At 43.3% G+C, this 14,761-nt stretch overlaps 1 protein-coding gene across 3 annotated transcripts in view; it reads right to left on the bottom strand.

Annotated features, from left to right (window-relative positions):
- The window catches only part of TPRG1 (tumor protein p63 regulated 1), a 219,632-nt gene that overhangs the window by 166,870 nt on the left and 38,001 nt on the right, over window positions 1-14,761 (bottom strand). Inside the window, exon 1 of one of the 3 annotated variants that reach the window (XM_086674982.1) lies at window positions 876-993. The exons of the other annotated variants lie outside the window; for them this stretch is intronic. The gene's annotated coding sequence lies outside the window, so the exon portion shown is untranslated. Of the gene's footprint in view, window positions 1-875; window positions 994-14,761 lie in introns of those variants that run through there. 3 annotated transcript variants of the gene reach the window in all.

Raw genomic sequence — 14,761 nt, 5'->3', positions numbered from 1 at the left:
TCTATCCCATGCCCTCTCTTTGTGTCAGGCCACAGTGTTTGCTTTTCATCTGAGTCTGGCGTCTTCTGCAGATTTGGACATTCCTCCTTCTAGTTAATGTTTCAGGTCATTAATAAAAAGTATTGAGCAGGAAAAAGGCTTTGGTCCTTGCCAGAGACCTCTTTCTAGCTTACACAGAGGTGTTTAGCAATCCCTAAGAGCCACTTGTGTTAACCAACTGTGCAACCGGTGACTATGACACGATCCTGCTCATATTTGACCACCTTATGTATAATCACATCACGGGAGGTCAGGTTAAGTCCATTGCTGAAATGGACCAATTTACCAATTTAGTGGCACAATAAGAAAAGGAAATGTGGTGTGTCTAGCATGACCTGTTTGTGGTAAACGTGCATTACCTTCTAGTGATGGGTTCATTTTCTTTAAAGTGCCCACAAGTCAGCTGTGTAATGATCGGTTCCAAAATTTCAGCAGGCACCTAGATAAAACTCATACAATTTCCTGTCTTTGATGCTTATTCCTATGATAAAATACAAAGTAAACCCCTTAATTAAGAGGGGAGAACTTTACGAACTTGCCCATATTATCTGTTCTATTGAAAAGCAACCTCACTCACACCCCCAGTTGCATTCCAGTGCTCGGCTTGGCAGCAAAACCTTCCATTTCTTTGTTTTGGAGTGTGACCTCACCTCTGTATTCCACATATCTTTTCTTCTTCATTGCCTATATAGGCAGGAAGGCACCAATCCCACTGAGCCAACCTGGCAGAGTGGTTGGCTAAATATTCTTAACCCCAAAATTAAAGATTAAAACCTCTTCAAAATTGTGAGAACAAATGGTTGCCTATGAGGCAGATGGATCTGAATTCAGCTTACAGGAAACTGCTTTCTTCCATGACTGTGTTAAATCCAGAGGACATAGATGGGGTCTGCTTATCATCATTGTATTCGCAGAGCCAGGAATATGGTAAGTGCTCAGAAGTATTTGTTATAGAAAACGGAGAGAAGATGGGAATGAAGATATGTATACCTTCAGGAGAGGAAACTCGAAGATTTTTTCTTAATGTTTGTTTGTTTGCTTGTTTATTTATTTTTGAGAGAGAGAGAGAAAGAGAGCACAAGCCATGGAGGGGCAGAGAGAGAAGAGACAGAGAACCCAAAGCAGGTTCCAGGCTCTGAACCGTCGGCATGTAGCCTGATGCGGGGCTCGAACTCACAAGCTGTGAGATCATGACCTTAGCCAAAGTTGGACACTTAACTGACTGAGCCACCCAGGTGCCCCTCAAAGTTTTAAATTCATATTAAAACATGTATGATTGACATGAGAACCTTTATAGAAAACAGATCTGGTCAGAAGACTATGGGAAGAATTCCTGAAGATTCCTACAGGAGATTGGGAAAGCCACAGAGAGGTGTAAGACAAGAGAAAAGCAGAAGGGATATGGGGATGCCTGGAAGCAATGGAATAAGCCATGATGTTGGACACAGAGGTCTAAGGTTAAGTCTCTGATGTCCCCCTATTAGATGTTTGCCATTGAATAAATGTCACACCTTCACAGAACCCCATTTCCTAACTGATGTAACAAACACAAGAAGCCACATCTCACAGGAGAGCTGTGAGCATCAACTATGGTAAAGAATATAAAAGCACATTATCAACTCAACGTTACCTACACCTAAATCTGCATTGGAGTCACCTTGAATAGAAGACCCGAACAGAAGAGCACTGGATTACCAGAACACATTTAGGATGGCTAAAAGTCTGCTTCCTAAATTTGGACTCGGGCAAACCTGAAATGTTTCTGACTTCAGAAAAACGCTGACCTCCACCAGGTAGGTAGAGAAGACAGCGCTGATGCAGTTTCAGAGCAGCTGAGAGATGAAGCCATACAGATATTCATCCAGCACCGGGTTCTCTCTCATCAGCTAAACCTCAGCACATCCTAAATGGAATGTATGATCTTCTGCAGAGAACCAATCATCCCCATTTCTGGTACTGACAGAACAGTATCTCCAGCCAGTTGGGCGTGAAATCTGGGTCTTTATGCCAACTCCCCCACCACTCTAAGGGGAGGCAAGGGAAGGACAGCCCAGAGCTATCATTTCTGAGAAATCCTTGAACTGCTCCGAGTCCCAGTATTTTCATCTGTCAAATGGAGATGGTACCACATGCCCCACTTCATTTCGGCATTTTATGAGAATCAACAAATTGATGTAAAAGCTTTTGAAAACTGTAGGATGCTGTTAAAAAAATAGATGGCCTTAATAATTGCAGTGTTATAGGACTAAAGCTGGACAACTGCCCTTGTCTATCCTGTACATAGAAGATGAAGTCTAAATATCTCATATTAAATGTCACCAAGAGGTATTGGTTCAAAGAAGTGTGGCTACCACTTGTATAATTGTTCTACTTGTTCTCTAGCTAAATAGCTTAAATCTACGGAGTTCTGATGCTAAATAAATTAAGAAAATCATCACCACATTAAAGGTGCAAAAAAAAATTTTTTTAAATACATTAATGAGATGGTGGGAAGTGGACTGACATTAAAGTAGGTTTGCAAGTGTTTGGTTTCTCTAATTAAATGGAGCTAATGAGTTTCTCCACTGAGCCCGAGCGCTGGGCTGAACAGTCTAACAAGCCTCGGATTCTGTGATCTCAATAAGGGACGACCGACTGGCAGCTGAAAATACCTGTGTCATGGTGTGATTCATCTCTCACATCTTTGAGTGAAACCTTCCCATCAGAATGCAGGAGCAGGCCGTAAGCACTGCAAGGGGTTGAAGTTAGATCGTCTAGGGTTTTCAGAAGCCATTCAAGGGACCTTAGCACCATGTCACTATGAGGTACAGAGAATCTCAAAGTGGAAGCCACCACAGATCACAAATCAGAGCTGGGAACAAATTGGCAAAAAGAAGATGGAATTTAATTTAACCAACAATAATTGAGCATGGAGGTAGGGGGTGGGGTACAGAGGTACAAAAGGCAAGCCACCACCGTCCTTATAAAGCTTACAAACAATTTAGGGAGATAGATATACCAAATAAAAAGACAATTTAGAACATTCTCAGTGTTTCCCTGGTATCTCCAGATGGCATCAATCCTTGACATAGTTGATGAAGCCATTTATGACACACCCCAACTTCCCTCTCCGTTTCTGGCCATGTCCTAAACTTCTCATCCACACACAAGGAGCATGGATGGAGATTCTCTAAGCCTAGTATGTCTTCTTGGGTACCCTGTGTGGGCAGTCCCTTCTGCCTGGGAGGCTTCGTCTTTCCCTCTGGACACGGCCAACTGTCCTTTGTAGGGCCATGTGGGCGGTGAAGCCCTTCTTATGGCTCCATTTCTCCCAATTTTCAGACTCTAAACTCATTCCCTCTTACGGATCTTGGCAATACTGTCTCTCTCGCTCGTATCCCGAGTCATTTCTCAGGTCTCCAACACAACTTAGAGAAGCATTCCTTGATACCTCACCCACATCTAAATCAGGGCATCATCTAATTTTCTACTAGAATCCTCTTCTCTTCCTTCATAACACTTATCTCAGCTTTTAAGTAGGAAACAAATGATATTTATTTGTATGTACTCATCTAAAGTACACACACACACAAATGCTCAAGACTATAACTGATAAATTTCAAGGGCTGTTTTGTTCTTCATTGAAGATTCCAGCACATACTGGTACTCAATCAGTATTTGTTGAACAAATTCTTCCCTCAAAATTCTTAGAGCACGTTGTAAAATCTTTAAATGTAACACTTATTCCATAGTAACACAATTACTTATTGGCACCTCTGTATTTTTGAGCTAATCAAATCTGGGTGAGGCAGCCCCCAGAACATCCTGTATTTGGCAGTATGATAGATCTTATCACCCTGTATTTTAATTCATGTCCATCTGTCTGCCAGCCTTTTATGGCAGGAAAGGATTGTTTCCCATTATATCCCAGGTGCCTAACACTGTGTCTAGCACACAAATGGTTTTTAAGAGAATGAATGAATAAAATCTCTTTTCCTATTTTCTCCTGACCATCCAAAGTACTCTTCAAACGTTGGAAGAATATTATGTCCCAGCACTCTGGTATTTCATACACCTTCTGTGCATGTGTTTCCTACTTGGAGCACATCCAATAAAACCTATAAAACTTGAGATATACAGAATAGATGCATAACAAGGGCATTAACTTCCTTGAAAAAAAATTTTTTTTTCCTCCACAAAATGAGGCAGAGCACTGTAGGCATGAAGTTCCTCCCCCTGTTGAATTTAAAGTATTGCATGATTTATCAAAAAGTGCCACTGGTGAATTTTCCAAGGAGAGGCCTATTCTGCAAATCTTGATGTAATCTGGCAAACTGTCACTCATTTCCAGGTAGGAACGGGCTGGTACCATGCCCTCTGCAAACACTGTGCTTGGGTATGTCCATACCACACCAAGCCCAAGAACAGGGCCAAGCTATTAAGGGGGCTCCATGCCACATTGGACAAGGAAGCGGTCAGAACGAGGAGTTGAATGAGAATATAAAGTGCTTGTAGGGTACAGGATAACCTCTCCAATGACCTGAGGGCAACCACCCAGTTAGACTTGTTGTGTATGTCGTAGAAGAAAGTCTCAAGGTGGGGGGTTGGTTTATTTTTAGGATAAGGAAAAACTGTGTAACAGAGCTGTTCAAAGACAATGGGCTGCCACGGCAGGGACTGACATCTCAGACTCTGGACGCGTACAAGACCAGAATAAGAGACCAATGAGGGCTGCGCGGTGGGGGATATTTAAGCATCTGATTTGGGAATGGAGAGAGGTGGAAAGAAGTAATGAATGGTAACGGCCAACATTGATTGAGTCAGGTACTGTGCCGAGGCATTTAATTCCCCCACGACCTCCTAAATTGTGAGGGTACTCTTATTACCTTCCATTTCACCGATGCACAGACTGAGGCACACAAAGCTGAAGAGTGTGTGCCAGGTCACCAAGCTAAGGGTGACATCAGGACTCAAGCCATGGTCTATCCAACCCCAGAACCTGTGTTTTTAACTGCAAAGACTACTAAAGTCCCATGCAAATCTGATATTCTGGGACTCTATGAACATTGAGATATCAAGAAAACAATCAACAAGCCATCTCAAATGGAACTAATGGAGCTGAGTCCTTCACCTTCTCCTTTCCCTTTGTCCTCCAATGTAATTCCTATGCTTGCGGCCACGGAGCATCTAACTGGGTTTCGAGTTTACTGTGTGTTTCTGTGTATATGTGTGCATAGATCTGACAGGGCTAGCTCATTTCAAGTAACCAAGTATGTCTTTGGACAGCTCTTGTCAAGATCCAATAGAAGAGCCAATTCCAAAAATATGTTCCTTTAGTGGTTTTTTAGGGTTCTCTGCTCTGCACGGATTGACAATGTGGTAACAAGAGACATTCTGGAGACTGGATTTAATGCAACCATATGCTAGACAGAATGAGAACCCATATTGCAGCAGACCAGCCGGTACATTTCCATGTTAACAGAAGCTTGATTGCAAATTACATTTAGTCTCAACAGCTCAGTTCACTGCACACAGATGCCACGGGGGACTGTAAAGTTAGCGAGATGTGGGGGAGTACAACTAACATTTTTTTTTTTTGAAAAAAAAAAATCCTTCAGCTGATAGAATGCCAAGGAGCATCAGCGCTGATGCTGAAAAGAAAATGCTGCTATATTTGTTTTGCCAGGAAAGGAAAAATAATCATTGTCGCGAGTTGTTAGTCAAATTATGAATACGAGCTCGGCTGGTAATTGTCTGATAATACAAACAGTGATATTAGGGTTGTCAGAGACTGCATGCGCTGTTTGACAGCTAACATGTACGTGCTCTCTGAACGAAGAGTTGATTCACTGATTCCAAAAGTCAGGCAGACAGAAGGGCGGCTGAGAGGAGAATGTCCCCAGGATCCTGGCCCCATGTCGAGGACTCGATCTGGGTCAGCTTCCCAAAGTGTGGTCAGCATCTGCCCCATGCAGAGGAAGATCTGTGCGGCTGTGGAAAGAACCCGATAGGGGCTGAGTTGCAGGTCTGTCTCCCCCTTACTGTGCAACCCCAGGTAAGTCATTTAACTTCTCTGGGCATCGGCTTCTCCACTTCTCAAATGGGAATGATAATTCTCGACGAGGTCCTTCACCCCAGATTAGTGTGAAAATCAGCTCGAGTGCAGTGAGCACATAGTTCTCTATAAATGTTGGGGCTGTAAGTTATCTTCTTGGCTGGGTTTCTTTTTGTTCTCATTTTAAGGGCTGAGCTGAAATGATTTCTTGTCCATTTTCTCAGGGCTGGAGCAGAATTATTTCATCCAGATATAAGCACCTTTGAGTTAGAATCATATCCATCTCCTTTCTTCTGAAGGGTCTGGCCACAGGGCACCTCTTGCCCACAGCCCACCCTGGCTCCTTTATCACATGCTTTCCCCCTGGGGAAGCTGGAGGCTTTCAGCAAGTCAAGTCAGGTAGGCACTGTGCCCTTCTTCTTTCCATCCCCCAGTTCTTCACACAACTGTGGTAGAGACTGTTCTCCTTGACAATATCTGCTCTCCCCTTAGCTTCTAATTCCCGGAACCCTTTGTGGTTAAGTGTGGCCATCTAGCCCGGTTCTGGCCAAAGAAACACGAGTGGGAGTGCGGTCCGCAACCTCCCAGCCTTACCTGTCAACTACCTGCGCATCCGTGACCCACACTCAGTCTCTGTCTTCATCCACCAGTTGAGTGGCAAAGACAGGGCCTGAGAGAGGACAGAGCCATGCATGGAAGGCATGTGGGCCCCTGAAGCAGAACTCCCTCCAACCTGCACTGGACTACGAAGTGAATAAGGAATGAAGCCTACCATCTGAAACCCCCGTGGTTCATTGGCTGGTTGTTAAAGTAGCCAGCCTACCTTAAAATCCAAACAATCATCTATTTTAACTCACTAGGTAAAGTATGTTGTTACCAGAAACACAGCATCTCCTCAGACATTCCCTGAACACTTTCATACCTCCAAGCCATTGCATACATGGCGATTTTTGCCCCTGCCCCTCAGCTACAACTGCACTTGTCTCCCAAGCAGACTCCTACTTCAGGGTCCAGCTCTGAAGCACCATCCAGATGCAAGTAACTACTCTCTCCTTTGAGCCTTCACAACTTATACGTGCTTCTTATTCAATTATAGTGGAGTTATGTCCTATATACATCTCCCTCCTCTTGAGGCAGGAACGCTGTCCTCTTCAAACCCATACTAATCAATAAACAAGTCTGAGAAAGTGCCCTCTTGCCTTTTGCCTCTATTTTCATCGAGTATCCTTGGGATTAGGTGCCCTGAGGCTATATCTCCCAGTTTAAAGATGGAGGGACACAGGGGCAAACACAAGTGCCTGCTTAACCTTAGAAGATTGCTTATTATACCTCAGGGAAAAAAAAAAAAAAAAAAAAGGTCACATTCTCCTTCTTAGGCATCTACCAACCAAAGCATGCACCTGATACAAACTTGTGAAGGTAGGGGTGCTGGCCTGAGAAAACCAGGTGTAACGTGTTGTGAGCATAGAAGAGCACCCATTAATACAGGCCTCCTCCTTCTCCCTGCTCACCCCACCCCCCCCCTTGCCATCTCACTAGGACTCCTAGTGATCATCCTTCAAAAGGCAAGAAGCAAAGCCGTGGCCTGTCTCCTTCTCTGTCCAGCTCAGCAAACCAATCAGGGCTGCGTCTACAAACGTGGACTTCTGTTCACACTGGGACCTGGAAGCTCACAGCAAACACTTGTTGTGTAACTTAAGGACACCGTTCAGGGTTTTGTCTTTGAGGCAACAAACCATTTCAATGTTTGTTTTCCAGTGGCGACTACTGTCATTCTGTTTATGGTTTTCATTTGGTATCTGTTCCCTCCCCCCTACTTTGAGATTTTCAGAATGAGATTTTCCTATTTTTTTTAATTTGATACTTTGGGCTTCTCTATTGGCCACTCCGACATTCTCATTGGCATTAGCTATTTCTCAGTTAACTCCTAGAGAGTGCTCAGGGATATTCAGCGAGGCGGAATGGTGGCCAGATTAGAGGCTTGGGTTGGGAATGGAAATTCCTGGTAGGTCCTCGCTTTACTACATTTCTGGGATAAATCATTTCACCCTAGTCTCTTTGTCTCTAAAATAGGGAAAAATATATGAACTCTGTCCCTCTAGACCATCAGCAGGGATCATGTCCCTTTTGTTCAACTGTATCCCTACCCCTATCCCAGCACATGGTATATTGTTGACCTTCGATAAAGATTGTTGAGTGAGTGACTGTTGTGAAGACCAAATAAGGTATGTATGGACTGTCCCCAAACTGAAGAATTACTTACTATTTTGAGATACTGGAGATTGCATGGCAAATACATTTCACATATACATAATACTATTTGTGTGGCCCAGGGTTGCAATTCAAATGGGAGGCAGGGCAGAGAGGCAACTGCTGTCTTAACAGAGAGGAAGAAAGGAGAAGGCAGTGTAGGTTAGAGGCCATCAGAATGTTTCTAGGTAGAAAAGAGTTACCAGTAAGATAGGAACCTTATGCTCACTTGTTATAGCACAACAAGTTTTATTGGCTGGCCAAGAACACTGGCATCTAGAGTTGGATAAGAATTTTCCCAAAGAGTCACTATTTTCTAATATTTTTTGTATTTATTTACAATCAGGCTAAATCTGAAAAATGACTTAAGGCAGAATTTGTCAAAACAGACCATCATGGCTGACATTTAAGCTAAATTTAAGTCAAATCTCCCATCTCATAGATAAGAGACTTGGGGAAATTATGTGTCCAAGGTAACTCAGCTAATGTGATATTCAGGGCTAGTCACATCCTTAACACAGCTTTCTGAACCATATGTTGCTAGAGACACTAAGAACACTGGCCTATGTCAAGAAAGAAGAGTAATACAGACCCCCCCACCCACACACACAAAACAAAAACAAAAAACAAAACAACAAGAGCAAAAGTAGAAATACTTCCTGAATTCTCTGTGGCTCTTCATCCCCTGGTTCCAGCTCCATTCCAGACCTATTTCCTTGCCCTTTGATTCTGATATGCCTACATCTTTAAAATAAGTATCTCTTTGTAGTGCAGCTAGCAGAGTTGGTTCTGTTCAGGGGACCCAGGAGTCTTTAGCAATCCAGCTACTAGTAGTTCCTGGAGGGAATCAGGTGTCCCCCAGCTCCTACCACAATGCCTTACACAGAGTAGGTGCTCAGTAAATGTAGGATATTGATACGGAAGCTTTAGGAATCATCCCTAATATCTGTTCTCCAGCAGTGGCTCTCCTTCCTCAGATATCCTCCCCCATACGGATCTTGTACTGTAATTGCCAACATACTTGCCCTATCTTGCTTTCTAAACCCAGCATAATCCCCACTGGTTCCCATTTAGAATCAGGTAGTAATAGGGGAGGCAAAGAGGTTAGAGACCACTATACTAGACTTGTAAGCTTGTTTATTGCATCAAGTTCATGAAGCATCAACCTTAAGTTGCTCAACCATTGGTGAAGGAAGTAAAAGAGAACAAAATCATCATTCTAGTCTTGTGACAGAAAGATGAATAAAATATAGTTCCCAGCCTTTAAGGAGTTTATAATGTATTGGGAGATAGACACAAACACACACAACCAGAATACAATTTAAATATTATAATAGATTCAAGTACAGAATCCTCAGAGAGCTCAGGGGTTATCCTGGGACATCAGATCAAAGGCAGCTTCAGAGAATAGGAGACATTTGAACTGGACCATGAAACATGCGTAGGATTTCCCCAGATGGCAAGAGTCAGGAAAAAGGGCATTCTAAGAAATGGAAATAACAAGTGCAGAGACAAAGAGGGGTGGACAGATGTGACAATGGTAAGGGACTATAATTCATCTGGAATGACTAGACTAGCATTGCCCAGAATGTACGTACCCTGGAAACAAAAGTCCATGGTTAACAAGTTTGGGAAATGCATCCTTTATTCACACTTACAAATTTAAAATGCATATTTACCTATCAAATCGTCTGAGAAATCAGTGAGGAGGCTACGTGGATAGTCCTGGGAAATATGGCAGAGGTCCTGAAAAGGGAGAGTGGAAGGGAGTTCAAAGGGGAATACGTGAAACAGAGATTGCAGAGGGAACATTATCAGGACTTTATTAAATGCCGAAGAGGAATGGACTTGAAAGGACCAGTTTTAACTTGTTGGACCGAATGGAAGGCAATGGGCTTTGAGAAGAAAAGAGAAGTATTTCGGGGAAGATAACATAGGTTTGGCTTCAGTCATGTTGAATGTGAGCTGACCATAAACAATCACATGAAGATGTTCCCAGATGGATGACAATACAGGTCTAGGTTACAGAAGTGATGTAGTCATTTAAGAAGTTGCCGAACAACCATTAGAACCATTTTACAAAATATCTACCCCTGGACAGGGCATTGGATTGAATGAACTCCAAAGTCCTTTTGGCCCAGAGCCAGTATGATTTTACGGCTTACAGGGACCCACGCTGCATCTTGCAGATGGTCCAGCCTCTGCCTGCAGACCACATCCAAGTGTGTAACCTCTTACAGTGGGTCACAGAAGTAATGACTGCGAAAAGAAGCTTGACGCGTGCACAAATCCCAGTGAAAGGAAGTGTTTTGTTCTGTTTTGTTTGTTATTTAATGATTTTATTTTTTAATTAATTTATTTTTTTTTAATTTAACATTTATTCATTTTTTGAGAGGCAGGTGAGGGAAGGACAGAGAGAGGTGGGGACACAGAGTCTGAAGCAGGCTCCAGTCTCTGAGCTGTCAGCGCAGAGCTCTATGCAGGGCTCAAACTCACAAACTATGAGATCATGACCTGAGCCGATGTCAGATGCTTAACTGACTGAGCCACCCAGGCACCCCTATTTGTTTTACTTTACATTTTTTCTTAATGTTTATTTTTGTGAGAGAGTCTGAGCGCTAGCAGGGGAAGGGCAGAGAGAGATAGGGAGACACAGAATTCGAAGCAGGCTCCAGGCTCCGAGCTGTCAGCACAGAGCCCCACACAGGGCTCAAACTCACAGATCGTGAGATCGTGACCTGAGGTCAGACATTTAACTGACTGAGCCACCCAGGCACCTCAAAGATTTTATTTTTAACTAACCTCTACACCCAAGATGGGGCTCAAACTCATAACCCTAAGAACAAGGGTCACATGCTAGAAGTGGTTTTTCTGTTTGTGTGTGTGTGTGGTTTTTTTTTTACACGTATTTATTTTGAGAGAGAGCACAAGCAGGTGGGGGGCACAGAAAAGGAGAGAAAGAATCCCAAGCAGGATCCATGCTGTCAGCACAGAGCCTGATGTGGGGCTTGAACTCATGAACTGTGAGATCATGACCTGAGCTGATATCAAGAGTCGGACGCTTGACACACTGAGCCACCCAAGTACCCAGGAAGTGGTTTTTAAAGAAAGGTCTTTCACAAGTAAAACTTTGCAGTGACTCTGGTAAAATGGTCCCCTTTCTTTTGGCCTGGTTATCACTGAGGAGAAACACTAGAAATACAGGATATTTCAAGAACAATCATGGAAGTTGAGCATGTTCCTTGCAATGTTCACTGACCCTTTCTAGGGATCAGCACAGCCTGGGAGAACAAAGAGAGCACTGGGCTGGGAGTCAGGTAGCCAGGGTTCTAGTTTTGACCACATCATTAAGTCACAGCATGTCTTTGTGAAACTAACCTACCTTCCATGTGTCTCTATGCCTTTATCTACACATTGATAAAATACATTTAAATAATGATACCTGTACAGCTTATCCCAAGTTATCAGGAAGGTTCAATGATACGAGTTTGTTTTGTGAGAGATAACATTAGTAATGGAGACTACTTATCTAGATATACATTCTAAACTATTGGAGCTACAAGGGGCCCTGGGCACTGAATAACACAACATGCCTATTTTGCAAATGGGAAACCAAGGCCAAGAGAGATCAGATGATTTACCCAAGGTCAGAAAGACAGCAAGGCCAAACCAGCGGTTAGGTGGGTTCTCTTTCATCCAAGCACCACTGCCTTCTAGAGGCTGAGAGCTGATACCATGGCACGAATGAAATCATAGGCTGGAAAGAAAATATGGTTGAATATGTAGTATTCAGAACTCCAACCAGCAAATAAAGCCTACAGTGTCAGTAGGCCAGGTAAAACTATCTGCCCCATATTCCTATCATGGGCAATCTTCCTTTGTTTGTGTCAAACTGAGTTGGCCACAGCTGAGTCTTCCTGACCCCTTAGTTCAATGATGTAACACACACTATGATGGTGAACATTTTTATATTGATATCCTCACTGACTGAATTAGAAGTTCGGACATATTCATTCCACTGTTTCCTATAGAGCTCCTTTCTACCCCAGAGGGAATGACCTAGGTGGGGAGCAATGAGCTGGTTTTACTCACAACACTTCTGACACCAAATGTGTGTAGGAGGGTTCCCACACCAACTGATTCTCCAGCTGTCTGGCACTAATGACCCAGAGTTAGGGCAGGTCCCACAGGTTAAGAACTCATTTCCACAAGACTGTCCCCACTTCAGATGCCAATCTTAATGCCTGTACTTCTGAATAACTAGCTATAAATTCAGGGGTTCCCACAGCCCTCTCCTTGGTATGATAATTTGCTAGAATATCTCAAAGAAGTCAGGAGACCGTTTCAGTATTACAGACTTATTATAAAGGATATAAATCAGGAACAACCAAGTGGAAGAGATGTATAGGGGAAGAAGAATGGAACTTCCATGCCATCTGGATATACATGTTACCTCCCCAGACCTCTAAGTGTTCATCAACCCAGAAGCTCACTGAACCCCATGTTTAGGGTCTTGTGGAAGTTTTACTACATTGCCATGGTTGATTAACACATTGGCCATTGGTGGTCAGCTCAAGCTCCAGCTACCCCTACCTGCCCCTCTCCAGAAGTTGGGAGATGGGACTGAAAGTTTCAGCCCTCTAATCACATCTCAGTCTTTCCAGGGGCAAGCCCCCACACCAAAGCTATCAAGGGACCCCTGGCCACCAGTCATCTCATTAGAAAAAAAAGATAACCTATCACTCAGGAAATTATAAGGGATTTATAGGAGCTCTGTGTTAGAAGAGCAAAACATGCTCTTATCACCCCTATCACTCAAGAAATTACAAGGGTTTTAAGAGCTCCATGCCAAGAACCAGAGACAAAGACAAATATATATTTCTTATTATGCCAACAGGGCTCATGATTTTTTTCCTTCCTGAACTGTGGCAAGAGTCCCTAACTGATCTTCCAGGATCTCGCTTCTCCATCTTTTCTTCCCTACAGTTGGCAGTGCTATCTTCCTACAGTGTCCCCGCTTCTTCCCCTCCCCATCCCCACGGCATACAGCACAAGGCCCCAAATTTCATCTTGGAATTCAAACCCCTTCCAGCTCTGGTCCCAATCTGTCTTTCAAGCTTGAGGTCTTCTATTCCCTTACTATACACTACGCACGAAGCTCAACCTGCACTCGCTGCTAAATCCTGAATACACACATACGTCTTCTTCACACCAGTCTTTCAATCTAGCAGACCATTCACGAAGGTCCACTGCCAGTGCCTTCACACTCCTGTGGTCTTATATTGTTCCTGTTCTCAGCACATTATCTCCTTTCACAATACGGTGATGAGTGTACTTGTCCACTTCCTCATTAGATGGTCCTCATGTCAATTCATCTCCCCATCCCCCACAGCGCTCAGCTCAGTACCCAGAACCTAAGTCTCAGAAAGATAATTTCTATTATTTGAAGAAAAATAAATATGTACAATATGCCAGAAGTGAAGGCCACCATACTGAAAGACAAAACAAAACAAAAACCAGTGCTGACCGAAAATGGCAGAATTTCTGTGCATCTTCAAATCAGAGTTGGTAGCTAGTTCTCTGAAGAAGCACTTGGAAAAATTGTTTTACCTGTTCCCCTTCTTGTACGTTCAGTTGCCTAAGTTGCTTTGAAGTCTGTAAGATGGCCAACATCTCCAATCAGAGCAGTGTTTCCTTTCCAGACAGGAAGACTGCCGCTAAGTAGAGAAGCCACGCTTGTTTTTGCGGTCTGGGCTGCGACAATGACTCATCCAGTAAAGCCAGAGGCTGTCTATTTTGATCTCTCTATGTTCAGAGTCTATTTACGGTTGTAATTTTCTTTCTTTCTCTTTCTCCCTTTCCACCCCTGGTGACTTATCGGAATGGTCACACGCATTTGACAAACGGAACCTGTATAAGGAGGGAGAGGAGCATGATTGAACATGCTTTCAGTTAAAGCCCACGAATGAATGCTTGTGTTTACAGCTCTGATGATAGGGTTCCGGTAATGACTTGGCCTTTTTCTCCTTGATTGAATATTCCCCTGGGCCTGCCAGTCTGGGTTCCTGTTATTTAATGAGGACATTGGAGCACAACCTCAAGATGTCTGCAGAAATGACCTTTTCTTTGGGCTCATTCCAAATGCAAAGAAAAGTAGAGCCCAAGTTAGACAGGGTGCTTCTGGAATACAGCTTTGGAATTCACTTTTTCCCTCTGAAGCTCAGAAGCCTGGAATCACACACTATCAGAGCCAGAGCGAACCATAGAGGTGATCTGGTTACAAGTTTTCATTCTGCAGATGGAGAAATCCAGGACCATTTGGGAAAAAGTAAGTCACCATAAATCATACGGCAGACACAGTCACAACAAATTCAGGCTTGGAACCTGCGGCTCAGAGTTATAGTCAGTATTCTTTTGAGTGGCTGGAGATTAAAATGA

This window comes from Puma concolor, chromosome C2 (genome assembly GCF_028749965.1).
Source record: "Puma concolor isolate L17-30 chromosome C2, mPumCon1.1.hap2, whole genome shotgun sequence".
Classification (NCBI taxonomy): Eukaryota; Metazoa; Chordata; class Mammalia; order Carnivora; family Felidae; genus Puma; species Puma concolor.
The sequence above is the reverse complement of the archived record's forward strand: the minus strand, read 5'-3'. Positions and strand labels throughout refer to the sequence as shown.